At 39.2% G+C, this 20851-nt stretch overlaps 1 protein-coding gene and 1 pseudogene across 9 annotated transcripts in view; both read right to left on the bottom strand.

Moving 5' to 3' along the window:
* The window catches only part of LOC149748233 (DNA primase large subunit pseudogene), a 91877-nt pseudogene extending 82028 nt beyond the window's left edge, over positions 1–9849 (bottom strand). Inside the window, exon 1 of the transcript XR_016394667.1 lies at positions 1457–9849. The product of XR_016394667.1 is annotated as a DNA primase large subunit pseudogene (transcript). The remainder of the gene's footprint in view (positions 1–1456) is intronic.
* The window catches only part of RBMS3 (RNA binding motif single stranded interacting protein 3), a 716964-nt gene that overhangs the window by 526463 nt on the left and 169650 nt on the right, over positions 1–20851 (bottom strand). The window lies entirely within an intron of this gene.

Genomic DNA, 20851 nt, shown 5'->3' with positions numbered 1-20851 from the left:
TATTTGTAATGAGGTGGATGGACCTAGAGTCTGTCATACAGAGTGAAGTCAGTCAAAAAGAGAAAAACAAATACTGTTTGCTAACATATATATATGGAATCTGAAAAAAAATGGTCATGAAGAATCTAGGGTAAGATGGGAATAAAGGTGCAGACCTACTAGAGAATGGACTTCAGGATATGGGGCGGGGGAATGGTAAGCTGGGACAAAGTGAGAGAGTGGCATGGATATATATACACTACCAAATGTAAAATCGACAGCTAGTGGGAAGCAGCCGCATAGCACAGGGAGATCAGCTCGGTGCTTTTTGACCACCTACAAGGGTGGAATAGGAAAGGTGGGAGGGAGGGAGACGCAAGAGATATGGGGACATATGTATATGTATAACTGATTCACTTTGTGATAACGCAGAAAGTAACACACCATTGTAAAGCAATTATACTCCAATAAAGATGTTAAAAAAAGAGAATATGAACAATAATGTATATATGTATATGTGTGTGTGTATATATATGTGTATATATATATATATATATACACGTATATAACTGAATCAATTTGCTGTACAGCAGAAATTAACACAACATTGTAAATCATCTATACTTCAATTAAAAAAGTAAATAAATGAGATTTTGATTGAATATATACACTAATATGTATAAAATGGGAAACTAATAAGAACCTGCTGTACAAAAAAATAAATAAAATTCAAAACTCCAAAAAATAAAAGTAAACAAATGCAATAAAGTGATAGACGTACTAGTCATATGCCTGGCTCCAGAAAGTGACCAAATATTACGAATAAAAGACAAGTTTCATAGAAATTATCCCATAGGTACCTTTCCTATGTGGTGGGGCGGGGATCCCAGAAATTAAACACAATGGAGTCTTTGGTCCTCTGTGCCAACATTTTTAGAAATTTCAACCATTGTAGTATACTTCAACTTTCTCTAGGAGAAATCACAGGCATCCTTTGAAAGATACTGAGAATTACCCAATATCTATGTTCCAGTTGTCAGGCTTCATCCTGAACCATTCTGAATAGTTCTCTGAGTTCCAGGGAATCACCATGGAGGGCACAGTGCTCCACACTATATAATGGTGTTGGTTAGAGAACAATGGGAAAAGCATCTTACCAAAGTCCTTTCTGTGCACTCTCACCCCAACAATAAAAAAGAGGGATGAGTGCTTTCCAGATATGCTGAGCCCGGCTCAATCAGTTTAAATTCGTCAGCAGCCGCAGCAAACTTACAGATGGTGCCAGACCCCAGGAGAGGAACACCTACCGGAAGCTGGAGCATCCTGAAAAGCTGTCCTTTCTCCCTTCCAAAAGCTTAAGATCAAACTAGTCTCAAGGTCCAGAAGTTCTGGCAGAAAGAGGGAGTCCAAAAACCCAAGTAAGGGATTGTTTTTCCACTTTAGTAACTCAGAGAAAATTTAGTAAGATCCTGCTCACCCATGGCTAATGTCACTCTATGTCTTGATCATGGCTGTGTCTCCTGGGCCAAATTCTCTTGCCTTTCCTCCTCCTGGAAATTCCCTCTTGACAAGTGTGCTCAGTAGGTCCCTTAGTCTTAGCACTTTTCGCAAAAATCAGCTCAAAATAGATGCCAGCAGGGCCCAAGGCAGATGCCAGCAGGCTGTCACCTCTTTGCCCCTGGCTAGAGTGGAATGCCAGCAGCTCACATTGACTCTGCCCTCTCCCTGCCAGCCTCTAGTGAAATCATGCTCTGGCCAGTCCCGCCCGCAGAGCCAGCCCCGGTTGCCCAGTGTTCCCTCACCCTTCAGGAGTCTGTAAGCATCTTCTCCAGCCAGACGCCCCAGCTCAGGACCAGGCAGGGGCAAACTGCTGGAGACCCCCCTTGCCAGGGCAAAGCCCATCCCAAGATGAGATGGGAAGGGAGTCAGAAAACGCCTCCAGGGTTCAGTTGTTAACTGGGTTGGAGGGTACGGCACCAGAGTCAGGGCCCCATGCATGCTGCTCAGATTCACTGCAATAACCAGCTGCTTGTCCGGTCGCTTGTTGCCAAATAGCAATCTTGGCGTCTAGCCATCCATCGAGCTGGCACTGTGATGGAAATGCTGCAGTTCAACAATTTTCGCCAGGCTGTGCCAACCCAGAGATATAGAGACCTGCCCTGTCTGCAAGCCAGCCCAGTGCTTATCTACTTCCTGGGGAAGCTTTAAGTCTGAGTGTTCCCTAACTAAGTGGAGTAAAAGTATTTCAGAGAAAATGGCTGAAAAGCCAGTGCTACCTACTAAAACTTCTCTTCCAAATGGGTTGAAAGGAAAACAGTGAGATGAGCTAAATTTGGTGTACCTGCAAGAGTTGCCATAGTCCCAAGGCTTCTGTTTTAGCAAGCAAGAGAAGCAGGAGGAATTCAAAGAGCTTTCAGTGGAACCCGCATGAATATGTAGATTTCTTCCCATCTATAAACATATTAACAGCAAGATTACACGTATGGGGTTGCTATATATCCAAGAAACTATTAAACTGCCTAACAATTTTTAAACATTTTCAGGCTATGTAAATTTCTCCCAGAATAATGTACACTCAAGCCTATTTTCAAAATTTTGCATGCATTTTAGTGGCTTCTTAGAGCCCTAACTAAGAACCCAGCTTTATTTCTTCTGTTCAATATTAAGTCCTTGGTTTGAACTTCTTGAAAAGGAGAGTGCCAGTGTACGTTTCTCTCTTTTTCATCCCATATTTACTACCTGTTTTTGTAAACTGTAACCTAGATCCCCTCCAGAAAATCAAGCAAAGGTCAAATAATTTGGTGGGACATCAACGATGATTTTGGCTCAACAGCTGGAACTGTTCCTTCTCTCTGGCTCTGCTAGACTGCTTTCAATTCTCTGCACGACGCTTGAAGTTTACTCATCCATTGTGTTACTGACACTGGCTTAAGGGCATTCTAGGTGTCAGAAAAACTTAATTGTTCATCATGCTGATACTTGGAACCATAGAGCTCCCTTTTTCCAGTTGCTTCAAGAAATTTGAACTTTGAAGTCGATTTTACAGAAATGGTTGATTCTAGATCACAGAGTAAACTCTAGGAGGCTGTGCATCATAAAGGCATGTCCAGGACTCTAAAAACAGGAGGCAGCTGATAAGCCACTGGCCTGTCTCATCTGAGTTTGTTTCCGTTGGTACAGATTGCAAGAAAGATCTATGCTTTGTCTGTTTAGGACTAACACACACACCCCTGAGGGTTACAGTAAATGAGAGATGCAACAGAGAGGGAAATAAGTTAAGATTCAACTAAGAGGTACGCTTCCTCTTAGGGAGCTAAATATTGTACACATCGCAGTTAAAGGCTATTAGCTCCTTACAAAAGAAAATCCCTGCATTGGTCTGAGGTCTCGCCTACGTGTACAACTTGACATCCTGTAAACATAACGAACACATCTGGATCCTGAAAACATCTCCTCTGAAAGACTAATGGCCCAATTTGTCCTTGTTTGCCCAAAATATCCTTAACACTCATTATGCAATCAATTTTTTTCCTTTTTCAGGGTAAACAAAGGGGATTAGCACATGATGCTCTTGCACTTGAGTTACACCGTGATTTGTTCACACCATTGTCATATCCTGTGTGACAGCCTGACTGTGGTATGCTTGCAGACTCTTCAGGAGAAACTTTCTGAAAAACAGTTGTGTATGGGACTTCCTTGGTGGCACAGTGGTTAAGAATCTGCCTGTCAGTGCAGGAGACACGGGTTCGACCCCAGGTTTGGGAAGATCCCACGTGCCGTGGACCAACTAAGCCCATGCGCCACAACTACTGAAGCCTGCATGCCCTAAGGCCCATGTCCCGCAACTACTGAGCCTGTGTGCTGCAACTACTGAAGCCTGCACGCTTAGAGCCCGTGCTCCGCAACAAGAGAAGCCACTGCAATGAGAAGCCCGCACACCGCAACGAAGAGTAGTCCCTGCTTGCCGCAACTAGAGAAAGCCTGTGTGCAGCAATGAAGACCCAACACAGCCAAAACAAAAAACAGTTGTGCGTTTCCTGTCTAAGCTGCCTAGAAAAGAACAGCCAGGTACCTATCTAGTAGCCCATCTCAAATGAGGCTGTAGATTGGCACGCTGCCAATCACCTTCCATCCAAGGAGGAAAAAGCATGGAAATGCCAGCAACCTTCCTCTTAGAGAATTTTTGTGCAAAACCTGCTGTGTCTGCCTTCTCAAAAAGTGAGGAATCCTGATGTCCTTGACTATCTGGAGAAAACAAAACAAAAGCCCTCATAAGCTGGGGGCTGAGGCCATTGTGGGTAACATTGAATGCTGTTTCAATATTCAATATGGAGAGAGGCTAAAAAGTTGGTGGAGGTGTCCTTTGTCTATTTATTCTCTTCTGACGTAATGAAATGCTTGCCTTTACTGTCTTTTTATTTTAAAGAGCCCAGAGAGGGGAGCTGGCACTGATTTTCGAAAGTATCTATGACAACATCCTATAAGAATATTGCTCAGCCGTAAAAATGAATGAAATAATGCCATTTGCAGCAACATGTATGGACCTAGAGATTATCATACTAAGTGAAGTAAGACAGAGAAAGACAAATATCATATGATATCACTTATATGTGAAATCTAATAAAAAATGATACAAATCAACTTATTTACAAAACAGAAACAGACCCACAGATCTTGAAATCAAACTTATGGTTACCAAAGGGGAAACGTGGGGGGAAGTGATAATTTAGGAGATTGGGATTAACATACACACACTACTATATATAAAATAGATAGTAAAAAGGACTGTATAGCACTGGGAACTCTACTCAATATTCTGTAATAATCTATATGGGAAAAGAATCTGAAAAAGAATGGATACATATACATATATAATAACTGATTCACTTTGCTGTACACCTAAAACTAACACAACATTGTAAACCAACTATACTCCAATAAAAATTAAAAATAAAAAATAAAAAGAATTTCTTTCTTGTTTTACCCTCACCTACACCCTTCCAACTACCTACTCAGTATTTTGCAGGTATAAAAATATTGGTCCTATAGTTTTAATATCCATAGGGATATTAACAAATATTATTCTGTGAAGTCTGGTTCTGGAGAAAGCCATTTTTTCCCACTCTGCCCTAAGGAGTAAAAATAAGAATTTAAGATGTAAAAGCATTCACAGGACCTGGAATTTAGTCCCCAACAGATAACAACATTTCATGCCACAAATTGTGACTAGGCCCTGGGAATGTGGCAGTCACTGAGCTAAATGTTGGGGGTTGGAAAAAGAAACCATTCCTGCTCTCAAGGAAATTATCTCCAAATATAGAAGTGCTCATAAGCATACAGACGCTGTGTGTGTGTGTGCGCGCGCGCGCGTGCGTGTGTGTGTGTGTGTTATGTGCTGATACGTCCTGGCCATAGTACTTGCTTTGGAAAACCAGCCACAAGTTTCCAATCTGCCCCACTGATTTTTGGCATACAGTATTTAGTACATGCTTTCCTTATTTGTTCGACATTTGATTTGCTTGCTTGTTTTCTATTTATCACCATGGTTTAGGCTTAGGGCATCTGTGTTCCATCAGGTTGCAAAATGACCTCTATGAACAAGGCTGATTAATGCTTTAGGACGTATTGTTCATTAGCAGAAAGCGGGGATCTCGGAGAACTGAAAATCAAACAGCTGTGCGTTTTATAACAGAAGGATTCTGGAAGGTCATACAATTATAGGGGCACCTGAGGCTTAGTGGGTAAAGGGAGTTGCCAGGGCCATGGAGCTCTTTGGCTGCAGAGCTAGGATGTGACTCGGGTCTCCCAATCGCCAGTCACCACACTAGTGGACAATCCTCGACAACATTTTCTGGACCCAACCTATGCCTTTCACATCCATCCCCAACTGCTCCTTCCTGGTGAGTTGGGAGCTCTGGGTGGGGGGTAAGCACACTGAGCTGAGACCACCCGCGCCTGGGGTGTGCTATGCTAGCCTGTCACAGCTTCTTCCATTCTTGGTGCTGGCTTGGGGGCTGTGGTTCCTCAGCATCTCTGTTTGCCCAGAAAAATCTCAATTGAGTGAAACAGCATGAAATACGCTGCTCCCATTTCTGTCAACACAGGGATGTGAAACTGGAATTCTACAATGACTGTGGTACAAAAGGGAACTCTGGAGCAGTTGGTGTCATGTTGCACTGAACACAGTTGCACTGAACGCTGACACACTGGTACCCAAAACAAGTGCCTGGGATGCTACAGCGCAGTCAAGTTGTTTTTCCAACGTAACACCTATTTTTGTAATATGTTGAGATAAACTTTCTTGTGTTAAACTAGGATGACGGCCCGTCTAGTATTAAAATGAAAATTTGAAAAACAAATGTGCTAGTGATAGACAATTTGTGCCACTAGATCTATATGCTTGTAATCATCATTTACCAGTAGTAGGTGTTTTATCTAGTATCATTGTTTAATAAATTTAAAAGTTGGTAATACCACATAGCCTGTCTCCCTTTTTTACTATTTGATCACTTTTCTAAATTTGAAAATCTGGGAGCTATTATATCTACTCTCCTCAGAACATTTAGCAATTCATATAGGTAGTGAATGATAGAAGGAATAAAACTCTATCAAAGGGCATTTGTATCACAATAATATCCAGGAAATAGTAACTTCCATTCGAAACACGGTTTGATGTTTTCAGATATTTTATCATAATTTGTCTAAAGAGTTCTTCATGCTTTTATAAGAAGGGGAAAAGGACCTTAATGTAAACAAAACACATTTTGCTGAAGTGTTTTTTTCCCCAAACTAGACACTCAACACTGTTCCTTAAGTAGTTACTATGCAAGGCACTACAGGACTGTACAGTACAGGTGTGTTGTTTTGGCAGAATTTTGCAAGTCATTAATCAATTTTCTATGGTGGCTCAAAAAGTTCTTCCTTCATGCCCATTGACAGGCAGTTCTGAGATTGAGTCTGCAATATGGTTTGGTGTCACCAAAGAATGGCATAGAAATAATTGTCTTCCTCTCCTTACACCCACAGGCATTGAAGTACCCAAGTTCTAGGCCAAGTTTTGGTGAAAAGGGTCTGTTTCAGCAACTTATGTGCTTATTCCAATACCTAAACCTAGGTGAAGAATGAGAGTCAGCTCTGCTGTCTGGGTTTGAATTCCCACTCAGCCACTGGTAGGATGTGTCAATGGTTCTAGAACCTTCAAAAAATGACTTTACCTCTCTGGATCTCAGTTCCCTTAGTGGCAAAAGAGAGTAACAGTTGCTCATTGGTAATGGAAGAGGTTGGTAATTAAGTGAAATAGTACCTGTTAAGTAGAGTCCACTTTGCCTGGAATCGGGGGGTTCCCAGGATGTGTGTCTTTCATGCTGAAACCTGGAAAGTCTTGACAAGCCAGAAAGAGCTGACCATTCTGATAATGACCAGCGTTCTTGGCCTTCCCCAATCAATAGAAATTGACTAGAGGCCAGACAAGAAATTCAGGCAAGGCTTTATTGGGGTCCCTGCTGCAGCAGGGGGGAGCGAGAACAAACAACAGGTTCCCTTACTTTGCTTGCTCCCTGGGGGGCTGGCAAGCTTGCTCCTTATATGGGGTGAGGGTAGGGGTGTGTCCAGGGGTTGGGCCAGAGGGGTAGCTTAGGTCGTCTGCCCACCCCTCTGGTGGTGTTAAGTGCAGGGGGCATGCGCAGTACCCTGCTTTTGCTCCCAACACCCTGTTTTTGCTCCTGGCTCTTCAGAAGTGGCAGTTGAGTTTTTTTGTCTTTTGTATCTTTTTGTCCATAATTTGCCCCAACTGCACGTGCAAGCAATTATTTTTAGTCCCATATAGTTTTTTTGTGTTTTGTTGCTGGAGGAGAGGTTTGTCCAGGTGCAAGCATTGCAGCACTACAGCAAAGGGTCCCAGGTCCCAGCCTGTCTCAGCTCTACCTGCAAAGTGCTTGCAGTAGTACCTGGTACACAGCACTCACTGAGATGTCAGTTTCACTGTCATTGTTTTTCATTTCACTGGAATTCTAACATGAAATGAATGTGAACAAATTCACGGTCCACAGGATTAGCGCGAAGTTGTAACCTCATAAATACTACCTTTTTGCTTTAGATTAAAGCAAACCGAGTCACATACAGAGGCAGAGACCCAGGAACTATTTATGTAAAGGCCCACAGCAAATCACTTTCCACTCAGACAAAATGATCCTGACATGAAAGCATTCCCTGGAAATATGCCTCCTTCCCTCTCTCAGAGGTGTCATTCATTATTAGTGCCACATGACTCTTTTAAAATTTGAAACTAGGGGGAGACTTTTACAGTTCTCTGATAACCTCATTTCTAGTTCTTACTTGAACTGCTCATGGCCTTTTTCTGGTTTGTGGTCATGAAAGTATCCTAAAGACCCTTTATCCAATAAAGCATGCAGGTAATTGTAGTGCTCAGGGAGTTCTCTGTGTGATCGTGCCCTGGTTCTGTGTTGAGACACGCAGATCACCCAGAGATTATGTCTCTGCCTTGCCCTGGGATGTTGAAGCATGAATCAGTGAAACAGGTCAGCTTTTTGTCTTAAACTTGGTTGCTTTCCCAAGATTCCTGTGCAAGAATCAGCAAGGCTCAATCCTGCAGGTAACAAATCAATGTTAGGCTCAGTGCCTTTGAAAACTCTGGTATAGAGGGCAATAATTACCAACAACCAAGGCCTGTGTCCTGAATAATGAAGGCAATTGTGTTCACAGAGATAAAGGCTGCAAGTGAAGAATCACAGGGCTCCAGAGCTGAAAGGACTTGGGGTAGTATGTTGTCATATGCAGTTTCAATACAGAGCTAGAAATCATGACCACTCACTTCACAGGGAATGTTTAGATTAGGAGCAAACTTATTTCAGTTTATATTGGTAAGTTCTTGTAAGCGTAACACCCATACCAGGCCCTATTTTAGTGCTTCTCATGTATTAACTCATTTAATTCTCTTAACAACCCCAAAAGGAAGGTATCATTACTGTGTCCATTTTATAGAAAGAGAAACCAAGGAACAGAGAAGTAGTGTAACTTGTCCAAGAACACAGAGCTGATAAAGTTAGATTGAGACTCGTACCCAGAGTGGTCCTCATAATGATGTACAGAGAAAAAGGCGACCTGTCACAGGTTCTGGATTTGCATCTGAATTTATATGGTTACAATGAATATTTCAATAATTGATATTATTTAAGATCTGTCTCCCTAATTCTAAATTTAGTGTAATTGTTTCAATAAATAGAAGTTCCTAGTAAGCACAAAAGAGCTTTCTATAACATTGTTTAATAGAAGCAGAGGAAACACTTTTTAAATATATACTTTGGAAGAAAATTTAGTTGGTAAGAACTAATTCAAGCTAAAACCAACTCAACCTATTGATTCAGCAATAAACTCTAAGTGAGATCATAATATCGTCAATATACACACATTGACTAAGACTATCAAATATGTTTTAAACCACTTAATTATATTGAAGAGCTAAGACGCTTGGCATCAGTTTGATTCAAAAACTTCCATTTTATTTGTTAAAGAATATCATTATGCCATACTGAAGCACTATGGTGTTTTAAAATTTATTTTGCACTGTTTTAATCTTTTAGATCAAGCCTAAATTGTATGTATTTATCCTGATACTGTGACTGTTTATAGCATGACCGTACCACTGAACAACGGATAGCAACAATCATACAAAATACTACAAGTTAATACAAGAATTTATGATTATATAGAGATAAATAAGACAGGAATAAGCAAAAACCAAAATATGTGCTCTGTTTGAACACAGAGCCCTTAAAATTACAGGTGAGCTCTACTTAATTTACCACTGTATAAATGACAAAAAAGATTTTTCCATTGCATAAGTGAATAACGATAATTATAATTTATTTAGGGTTTAAAACGTATCAGTCACTAATATACTCAGATGGGCTACGTGACTTTATCAAGCTTACACCGCTTCTGAGTGATTAATGAGAACACACAAGCGATTAAAAATTCTCTGATACTCTCATGGTCTGATGCCACCCCCTTGCTTTCTTAAGGAGGACGGCTTTATATTGCGAACTTCTTAGCACACTGACTATATTGTTAAGAAGCCTTAGGGATGATGGAAATTTTTTATATCTTGATTATTGTGGTGCCTACACAGGTGTATATATTTGTCAAAACTCATCAAACACTACACTTAAAATGAGTGTATTTAAGTTGACTCCTAAATAATGTTGATTTAAAACTAAAACAACAAACATATGTACACAAATTTCAGAGGCAATATTTAAACCGTAGAGTGAAGTCCTTATTTGTCAAGAGACACCACATTGTTAGAGATATAACGAACGTGATAACAGATAAACACTAAAGCAAAATTTTTTTTAAAATTTTCTTTTTAAGAATAAATTGTAACCTATCCCCTCTATAACAATCAATAAGTATTAACACATTAACAAAATGAAGGACAAAAATCACATAAACATATCAATAGGCACAGAAAAAGCCTTTGAAAAAATTCAACATCCATTCATGATGAAAATTCTCATCAAAGTTGGTAAAGAGGGACTATATCTCTATATAATACAGGCAGTTTATGACAAACTGCTAACATCATACTCAATGATGAAAAGCTAAAAGCTTTTACTCTAAAATAAGGAACAAGACAAGACTCAATATCAAAAAACAAACAACTTGATTAAAAATGGGCAGAAGACCTGAATAGACATTTTCCAAAAAAAACATACAGATGGCCCACTGGCACATGAGAAGATGCTCAACATCGATAATCATCATGAAAATGTAAATCAAAACCACAATGAGGTATCACCTTACACCTGTCAGAATGGCTATTGTCGAAAACACCACAAATAACAAATGCTGGAGAGGGTGTGGAGAAAAGGGAGCCCTAGTACACTGCTGGCAGGAATGTAAATTGGTGCAGCCACTGTGGAAAACAGTATGGAGGTTCCTCAGAAAACTAAAAGTAGAACTACCAATTAACCAGCAATTTCACTCCTGGGTATATATCAAAAGAAAACAAAAACACTAATTTGGAAAGATACATGCACCCCAATGTTCATAAGAGCATTATTTGCAATAGCCAAGATATGGAAGCAACTAAGTGTCCATCGACAGATGAATGGATAAGGAAGGTGTAATATATATACAATGGAATATTACTCAGCCATAAAAAAGAATGAAATTTTGCCATTTTTAACAACAGGAAAGGACTGGGAGAATATTAGGCTGAGTGAGATAAAACAGACAGAGAAAGAAAAATACTCTGTGTTCTCACTTACATGTGAAACCTAAAAAACAAAACGAATGAATAAAACAGGACAGAAACAGACTCACAAGTATAGAGAACAATCTAGTGGTTAGCAGTGGAGAGAGGGATGGAGGGAGGGGCAAAGGGTTAAGAGGTACAAACTACTATGTATAAAATAAGTAATATACAAGGATATATTGTACAGCACAGGGAATATAGCCAATATTTTATAATAACTTTAAAATTAGTATACTCTTCAAAAATAATGAATCAGGGGCTTCCCTGGTGGCGCAGTGGCTGAGAGTGCACCTGCCGATGCAGGGGACACGGGTTTGTGCCCCGGTCCGGGAAGATCCCACATGCCGCAGAGTGGCTGGGCCCATGAGCCGTGGCCGCTGAGCCTGTGCGTCCAGAGCCTGTGCTCCGCAAGAGGAGAGGCCACAACAGTGAGAGGCCAAAGTACCACAAAAAAAAAAAAAAAAAAAAGAATCAATATGTTGTATGCTTGAAATTAATATTGTAAATCAACTATAATTTAATAACATTCACAATCGTGATTAAATAATGTATACAAATCATATTCTTGCCAATTTTCAGATTAAAAGCTGTGATATTTAATATGGCAAGTACACAGATTTGCTTTGTGTATTTTTTTCATCAATAGTCTGTAATATGGTAGCCTCAGAAGTCACTGGTTGCAAAGATCAATCTGTAGAAAAATTCCAGAACCAAAAATTTTCAGCAAACACCATTCTATGAGCCCAAATTACTTTGCATTAGCTATGGAATTAGCAGTCAGTTGGCACACTGTGACCTGTTTGACAGCTGAGACCTGATAGTTCAGGCCAGAATAAATGGTTATTTCCTGTCTCAGTAGCAATACTGAGTGAGTAATCAAAGTATTGATCCTTATTTGATTACTACCACACATGTGCCTCAGGTTATCCTGAGGCTTCCCTCTAGGAATCTCCTTGGGATCTACAGTGTAAAAAAACTTCATATCCTGTGAGGTGGATGGACCTAGAGTCTGTCATACAGAGTGAAGTAAGTCAAAAAGAGAAAAACAAATACCGTATGCTAACACATATATATGGAATCTAAGAAAAAAAAAAAAGGTCATGAAGTACCTAGGGGTAAGACGGGAATAAAGACACAGACCTACAAGAGCATGGACTTGAGGATATGGGGAGGGGGAAGGGTAAGCTGTGACAAAGTGAGAGAGTGGCATGGACATATATACACTACCAAACGTAAAATGGATAGCTAGTGGGAAGCAGCCGCATAGCACAGGGAGATCAGCTAGGTGGTTTGTGACCACCTAGAGGGGTGGGATAGGGAGGGTGGGAGGGAGGGAGACGCAAGAGGGAAGAGATATGGGAACATATGTATATGTATAACTGAGTCACTTTGTTATAAAGCAGAAACTAACACACCATTGTAAAGCAATTATACTGCAATAAAGATGATAAAAAAAAAACCCTTCACATCCAAAACGTTTCTTCTTTCATTCTAGTAGTACAAAGGTTTTTTTTTAAACATCTTTATTGGAGTATAATTGCTTTAAAATGTTCTGTTAGTTGCTGCTGTATAACAAAGCAAATCAGCTATATGTATACATATATCCTCATATCTCCTCCCTCTTGTCTCTCTCTCGCACCCTCCCTATCCCACCCCACTAGGTGGACGCAGAGCAGAGACCTGATCTCCCCGTGCCATGCAGCTGCTTCCCACTAGCTATCTATTTTACATTTGATAGTATATATATGTCCATGCCACTCTCTCACTTTGTCCCAGCTTACCCTTCCCCCTCCCCGTGTCCTCAAGCCCATTCTCTATGTCGGCATCTTTATTCCTGTCCTGCCCCTAGGTTCTTCAGAACCATTGGATTGTTTTTTTCTTTTTAGATTCCATATATATGTGTTAGCATATGGTATATGTTTTTCTCATTCTGACTTACTTTGCTCTGTATGATAGTCTCTAGGTCCATCCACCTCACTACAAATAACTCAATTTCGTTTCTTTTTATGGCTGAGTAATATTCCATTGTATAAATGTGCCACATCTTCTTTATCCATTCATCTGTCGATGGACACTTAGGTTGCTTCCATGTCCTGGCTATTGTAAATAGTACTGCAATGAACATTGTGGTACATGACTCTTTCTGAATTATAGTTTTCTCAAGTTATATGCTCAGTAGTGGGATTGTTGGGTCATATTGTAATTTTTTTTTAGTGTTTTTTTTTTTTTTTTTTTTTTTTTTTTTTTGCGGTACGTGGGCGTGTCACTGTTGTGGCCTCTCCCGTTGCGGAGCACAGGCTCCAGACGCGCAGGCTCAGCGGCCATGGCTCACGGGCCTAGCCGCTCCACGGCATGTGGGATCTTCCCAGGCTGGGGCATGAACCCGTGTCCCCTGCATCGGCAGGTGGACTCTCAACCACTGCGCCACCTGGAAAGCCCTATTTTTAGTTTTTTGAGGAGCCTCCATACTGTTCTCCATAGTGGCTGTATCAATTTACATTCCCACCAACAGCGCAAGAGGATTGCCTTTTCTCCACAGACTCTCCAGCATTTATTGTTTGTAGATTTTTTGATGATGGCCATTCTGACTGGTGTGAGGTGATACCTCATTGTAGTTTTGATTTGCATTTCTCTAATGATTAGAGATGTTGAGCATCCTTTCATGTTTTTGTTGGCAATCTGTATATCTTCTTTGGAGAAATGTCTCTTTAGGTCTTCTGCCCATTTTTGGATTGGGTTGTTTTCTTTTTTGTTATTGAGCTGCATGAGCTGCTTGTAAATTTTGGAGACTAATCCTTTGTCAGTTGCTTCATTTGCAAATATATTCTTCCATTCTGAGGGTTGTCTTTTCGTCTTGTTTATGGTTGCCTTTGCTGTGCAAAAGCTTTTAAGTTTCATTAGGTCCAATTTGTTTATTTTTATTTCCATTTCTCTAGGAGGTGGGTCAAAAAGAATCTTGGTGTGATGTATGTCATACAGTGTTCTGCCTATGTTTTCCTCTCAGAGTTTTATAGTGTCTGGCTTCACATTTAGGTCTTTACTCCATTTTAAGTTTATTTTTGTGTATGGTGTTAGGGAGCGTTCTAATTTCATTCTTTTACATGTAGCTGTCCAGTTTTCTCAGCACCACTTATTGAAGAGGCTGTCTTCAACATCGTATGTTCTTGCCTTCTTTATCAAAGTTAAGGTGACCATATGTGTGTGTGTTTATCTCTGGGCTTTCTATCCTGTTCCATTGATCTATATTTGTTTCTGTGCCAGTACCATACTGTCTTGATTACTGTAGCTTTGTAGTATAGTCTGAAGTCACGGAGCCTGATTCCTCCAGGTCAGTTTTTTTCCCTCAAGATTGCTTTGGCTATTCGGGGTCTTTCGTATCTCCATAAAAATTTTAAGATTTTTGGTTCTAGTTCTGTAAAAAATGCCACTGGTAATTTGATAGGGATTGCACTGACTCTGTAGGTTGCTTTGGGTAGAATAGTAATTTTCACAATACTGATCCTTCCTACCCAAGAATATGGTATATCTCTCCATCTGTTTGTGTCATCATTGATTTCTTTCATCAGTGTCTTATAGTATTCTGAGTACAGGTCTTTTACCTCCTGAGGTAGGTTTATTCCTAGGTATTTTAATCTTTTTGTTGCAATGGTGAATAGGATTGTTTCCTTAACTTCTATTTCTGATCTATCATTGTTAGTGTATAGGAATGCAAGAGACTTCTGTGCATTAATTGTGTATCCTGAAACTTTACCAGATTCATTGATTAGCTCTAGTAGTTTTCTGGTGGCATCCTTAGTATACTCTATGTACAGTATCATGTCATCTGCAGACAGTGACAGCTTTACTTCTTCTTTTCCGATTTGGATTCCTTTTATTTCTTTTTCTCCTCTGATTGCTGTTGCTAAAACTTCCAAACCTATGTTGAATAATAGTGGTGAGAGTGGGCAACCTTGTCTTCTTACTTATCTTAGTGGAAAAGTTCAGATTTTCACCATTGAGAACGATGTTGACTGTGGATTTGTCATATATGGCCTTTATTATGTTGCGGTAGGTTCCCTCTATGCCTACTTTCTGGAGAGTTTTTATCAGAAATGGCTGTTGAATTTTGTCGAAAGCTTTTTCTGCATCTACTGAGATTATCATATGGTTTTTATCCTTCAATTTGTTAATATGGTGTATCACATTGATTGATTTGCATATAAGAATCCTTGCATTCCTGGGATAAACCCCACTTGATCATGGTGTATGATCCTTTTAATGTGCTGTTGGATTCTGTTTGCTAGTACTTTGTTGAGAATTTTTGCTTCTATGTTCATCAGTGATATTAGCCTGTAGTTTTTTTTGTGATATCTTTGTCTGGTTTTGGTATAAGGGTGATGGTTGCCTTGTAGAATGAGTTTGGGAGTGTTCCTCCCTCTGCTATATATTGGAAGAGTTTGGGAAGGAAGGGTGTTAACTCTTCTCAAAATTTTTGATAGAATTCACCTGTGAAGGCATCTGGTCCTGGGATTTTGTTTGTTGGAAGATTTTTAATCACAGTTTCAATTTCAGTGCTTGTCATTGGTCTGTTTATATTTTCTATTTCTTCCTGGTTCAGTCTCCGAAGGTTGTGCATTTCTAAGAATTTGTCCATTTCTTCCAGGTTGTCCATTTTATTGGCATATAGTTGCTTGTAGTAATCTCTCATGATCTTTTGCATTTCTTCAGTGTCAGTTGTTACTGCTCCTTTTTCATTTCTAATTCTATTGATTTGAGTCTTCTCCCTTTTTTTCTTGATGAGTCTGGCTAATGGTTTATCAATTTTGCTTATCTTCTCAAAGACCCAGCTTTTACTTTTATTGATCTTTGCTATTGTTTCCTTCATTTCTTTTTCTTTTATTTCCGATCTGACCTTTATGATTTCTTTCCTTTTCCTAACTTTGGGGTTTTTTTGTTCTTCTTTCTCTAATTGCTTTATGTGTAAGGTTATGTTGTTTATTTGAGATGTTTCTTGTTTCTTAAGGTAGGATTGTATTGCTATAAACTTCCCTCTTAGTAGTCTGCTTTTGCTGCATCCCATAGGTTTTGGGTCATCGTGTTTTCATTGTCATTTGTTTCTAGGTATTTTTTGGTTTCCTCTTTGATTTCTTCAGTGATCTCTTGGTTATTAAGTAGTGTATTGTTTAACCTCCATATGTTTGTATTTTTTACAGATTTTTTCCTGTAATTGGTATCTAGTCTCATAGCATTGTGGTCAGAAAAGCTACCTATATGATTTCAATTTTCTTAAATTTACCAAGGCTTGATTTGTGACCCATCATATGATCTATCCTGGAGAATGTTCCATAAGCAGTTGAGAAGAAAGTGTATTCTGTTGTTTTTGGATGGAATGTCCTATAAATTTCAATTAAGTCTATCTTGTTTAATGTATCATTTAAAGCTTGTGTTTCCTTATTTATTTTCACTTTGGATGATCTGTCCATTGGTGAAAGTGGGGTGTTAAAGTCCCCTACTATTATTGTGTTACTGTTGATTTCCCCTTTTATGGCTCTTAGCATTTGCCTTATGTATTGAGGTGCTCCTATGTTGGGTACATAAATATTTCCAATTGTTATATCTTCTTCTTGGATGTTTCCCTTGATCATTATGTAGTGTCCTTCTTTGTCTGTTGTAATACTCTTTACGTTAAAGTCTATTTTGTCTGATATGAGAATTGTTACACCAGCTTTATTCTGATTTCCTTTTGCATGGAATATCTTTTTCCATCTCCTCACTTTCAGTCTATGTGTGTCCCTAGGTCTGATGTGGGTCTCTTGTAGACAGTGTATATACATGTCTTGTTTTTGTATCCATTCAGCCAGTCTATGTCTTTTGGTTGGAGCATTTAATCCATTTACATTTAAGGTAATTATTGATATGTATGTTCCTATTACCATTTTCTTAATTGTTTTGGGTTTGTTATTGTACGTGTTTTCTTTCTCTTGTGTTTGCTGCTTAGAAAAGTTTCTTTAGCATTTGTTGTAAAGCTGGTTTGGTGGTGCTGAATTCTCTTAGGTTTTGCTTGTCTGTACAGGTTTCAATTTCTCTGTCAAATCTGAATGAGATCCTTGCTGGGTAGAGTCATCTTGGTTAAAGGATCTTCCCTTTCATCACTTTAAATATGTCCTGCCACTCCCTTTTGGCTTGCAGAGTTTCTGTTGAAAGATCAGCTGTTAACCTTATGGGGATTCCCTTTTTGTTATTTGTTGCTTTTCCCTTGCTGGTTTTAATATTTTTTCTTTGTATTTAATTTTTGATAGTTTGATTAATATGTGTCTTGGTGTGTTTCTCCTTGGATTTATCCTGTATGGGACTTTCTGTGCTTCCTGGACTTGATTGACTATTCCCTTTCCCATATTAGGGAAGTTTTCAACTATAATCTCTTCAAATATTTTCTCAGTCCCTTTCTTTTTCTCTTCTTTTTCTGGGACCCCTATATTTTGAATGTTGATGCATTCAATGTTGTCTCAGAGGTCTCTGAGATGTCCCCAATTCTTTTCATTCTTTTTTTTAGAATTCTGCTCTGTGGTAGTTATTTCCACTATTTTATCTTCTGGGTCACTTATCCGTTCTTCTTCCTCAGTTATTCTGCTATTGATTCCTTCTAGAGAATTTTTAATTTCATTTATTGTGTTGTTCATCATTTTTTGTTTGCTCTTTTGTTCTTCTAGGTCCTTGTTAAACCTTTCTTGTATTTTCTCCATTCTATTTCCAAGATTTTGGATCATCTTTACTATCATTACTCTGAATTCTTTTTCAGGTAGATTGCCTATTTCCTCTTCATTTGTTTGGTCTGGTGGGTTTTTACCTTGCTCCTTCATCTGCTGTGTATTCCTCTGTCTTCTCAGTTTGCTTAACTTACTGTGTTTGGGGTCTCCTTTTCGCAGTCTACAGGTTTGTAGTTCCCCTTGTTTTTGGTGTCTGCCCCCAGTGGTAAGGTTGGTTCAAGTGGGTTGTGTAGGCTTCCTGGTGGAGGGGACTGGTGCCTGTGTTCTGCTGGATGAGACTGGATCCTGTCTTTCTGGTGGCAGGACCACGTCCAGTGGTGTGTTTTGGGGTGTCTGTGAACTTATGATTTTAGGCAGCTTCTCTGCTAATGGGTGTGGTTGTGTTCCTGCCTTGCTAGTTGTTTGGCATAAGGTGTGCAGCACTGTAGCTTGCTGGTTGTTGAGTGGAGCTGGGTCTTAGTGTTTAGGTGGAGATCTCTGGTAGGGTTTTCGCCATTTGATATTATGTGGGGCCAGGAGGTCTCTCGTGGACCAATATCCAGAACTCGCCTCTCCCACCTCAGAGGCTCAGGCCTGTCACCTGGCCAGAGCACCAAGACCCTGTCAGCCAAATAGCTTTTCTTGTTCCTTGATCTATGCAAATATGGTCAGATATGAAGCCCCAGTCAATTAACTGAAGCCAGGTACTTCCTTGTTTCCTGCTTCCAGTAGTTCAACTTTAAATGCAGTGTTAAAGAAAAAACCCTACTTCCTGTATCTCGCATTATAAACTCAAAGCCTACCCTGAAATAAGTTTTATGATTAAATCCAATAAAATCATTTTTATATCACTGATGCATTCAGGCTTTATTCAATCAATAAATATCTATTAGTTACCACTTAAATATTGGAAACTATACTATGCATCAGGAGTGAAAAAATGAGCAAGATAAATCTACTGACATCAAAAGCTTATAGTGAAAGAAGGTAAGGGGAAAATGAGAAAGAGTTAAAGAGACAGAAATAGAGATAGAGATAAAGAAAGATAAAGAAAGAATAACCAGAAGATCAGTGGAGAAAATGACTATTTAGGCATAGTTCAAGCACAAAGGAGAGAGAGGCATTTTCACTTGGAAGCACTGTCAAGTGATGACCCTAAAGAAAGGCCCACCAAATGGCTTTCAGCTTTTACCCCATTCAAAGACAGCCCTGGTCAAGCTTGCCAATGACCTTGGCAATGCCAAAACCAAATGTAGGTTCTCTATTTCTCTTTCTTCTACATTTCTTAACTTTTCAGCAGTAATCCACACCCTAAGTCATTCTGACTTCTTGAGATACTGTCTTTTCCCAGCTTCTATAATATCACTCTCTTGCTTTCCTGATTTCCTCTATCTCATTGGTTCCTTTATAAACTCCTTTCTTGGCTTCTCCTCCTCTCAGAATGTTGAGTCTATGACCACTTTTCTTTTCATGCTTTGTGCACACCCTATGTATGAATCATGGTTAAGAGACGGCATTCAAACCACACTCCTTATTTTAAATCCTGGACTTGCCAATTACCACCTATGTAACCTTGGGAAAGTCACTTAACTTCTTTGTGTCATTTTTTTTTACCTCTAAAATAGGGGTTATCAAGAAGTACAAATGAATTAACACAGGTGATATGAAGTACTTAACATGTAAAATACTTGGAATAATATCTAACACATATTAGGCACGATAGTATTATCAGTACAATGTATTTAAATGCTATTTATAATGCTTAGGACTTGCATTCTGTATCTTTTACTCTAACCTCTGCTTTGAAAAGTAGTCATATATTAAGCTATGAACTTGTATCTCATTTTAGATGTCTAATAGCATCTCAAAAATAACAAAACTAAGAAGAACACTTGATTTCTCTCCACTCAAAACTGTTCCTTCCACAATCCTCCCCATCGTATTAAGTGACTCTATACCTGGATGCTAAAGCCAAAACGTAAGAATTATCCCTAATTTCTCTTTCCCTTAACTCTCCTGCCAGATCCAATTCATCAGTAACTTTTATCAAAACTCTCACCAAAGTATATTGTGAAGCCATCCATCTAACCTCCTCTACCACTATGATCCTAATACAAGCCATCACCATCTCCTTCCTGGAATCCACAATGGCATCTTTGCTCATTTACTTGCTTCTCTCACGCTCCCTAAAATCCATTCTTTACAGAGTAGTCAAAATAACTTTTCTAAAAAAAAGTAAATTTGGATAAAATCCAATCTCCATGCTCTGACTTAGAAAACTCTATTGATTTGGCCCTGGTATACTTTCTTTTACTTCATCTTTTACCATCCCCACCTCCCCTATTCACTATTCTTCTGCAATTCCAACCTTCTTTATGTTACTTGAAAACATGGAGCTCATTTCCACCTTTGGGATTTTGTACAAGCTCCCACATTTATCTGTAATGCCATTCTTCCTGAATATCATATGCCTGGTTGCTTCTTGAAATTGACATCTCACCTCAAAGAGGTTCCTCAGTTCATAGTAACCTCCCTGTCATTACTTACAACCTTCTTTTCTTGGTTTTTCAACCTCCTTTCCATGGCATATTCTGATGTTTTCTTCTTTATTCATTCATTCTTGTATTATCTCTCTCTATCAGAATGCTAGTTCTATGCAGAGACCTACCAGGTCTTCAGGTATCTGCAATGCTTGGCACATAGGTGACATTCCATAAATACTTTGGAATTAATAAGTAAATAAACGATGACAGTAGTGAAACAAAAGAGACCAGCAGTTGAAATCTCTTTGCCTTGGAAACTATTTCTAGGTTGGGGAAAGGAGTGATCCTAAGATAATTTATTTGCATGACCAGATGGGTGATGCTGTCAT

Source organism: Delphinapterus leucas, chromosome 10, assembly GCF_059928025.1.
Source record: "Delphinapterus leucas isolate spDelLeu-1000000601 "Yukka" chromosome 10, BTC_Dleu_Yukka2, whole genome shotgun sequence".
NCBI classification, from domain to species: Eukaryota; Metazoa; Chordata; class Mammalia; order Artiodactyla; family Monodontidae; genus Delphinapterus; species Delphinapterus leucas.
Note: the sequence above shows the minus strand (reverse complement) of the source record. Positions and strands in the feature narration are given on the sequence as shown.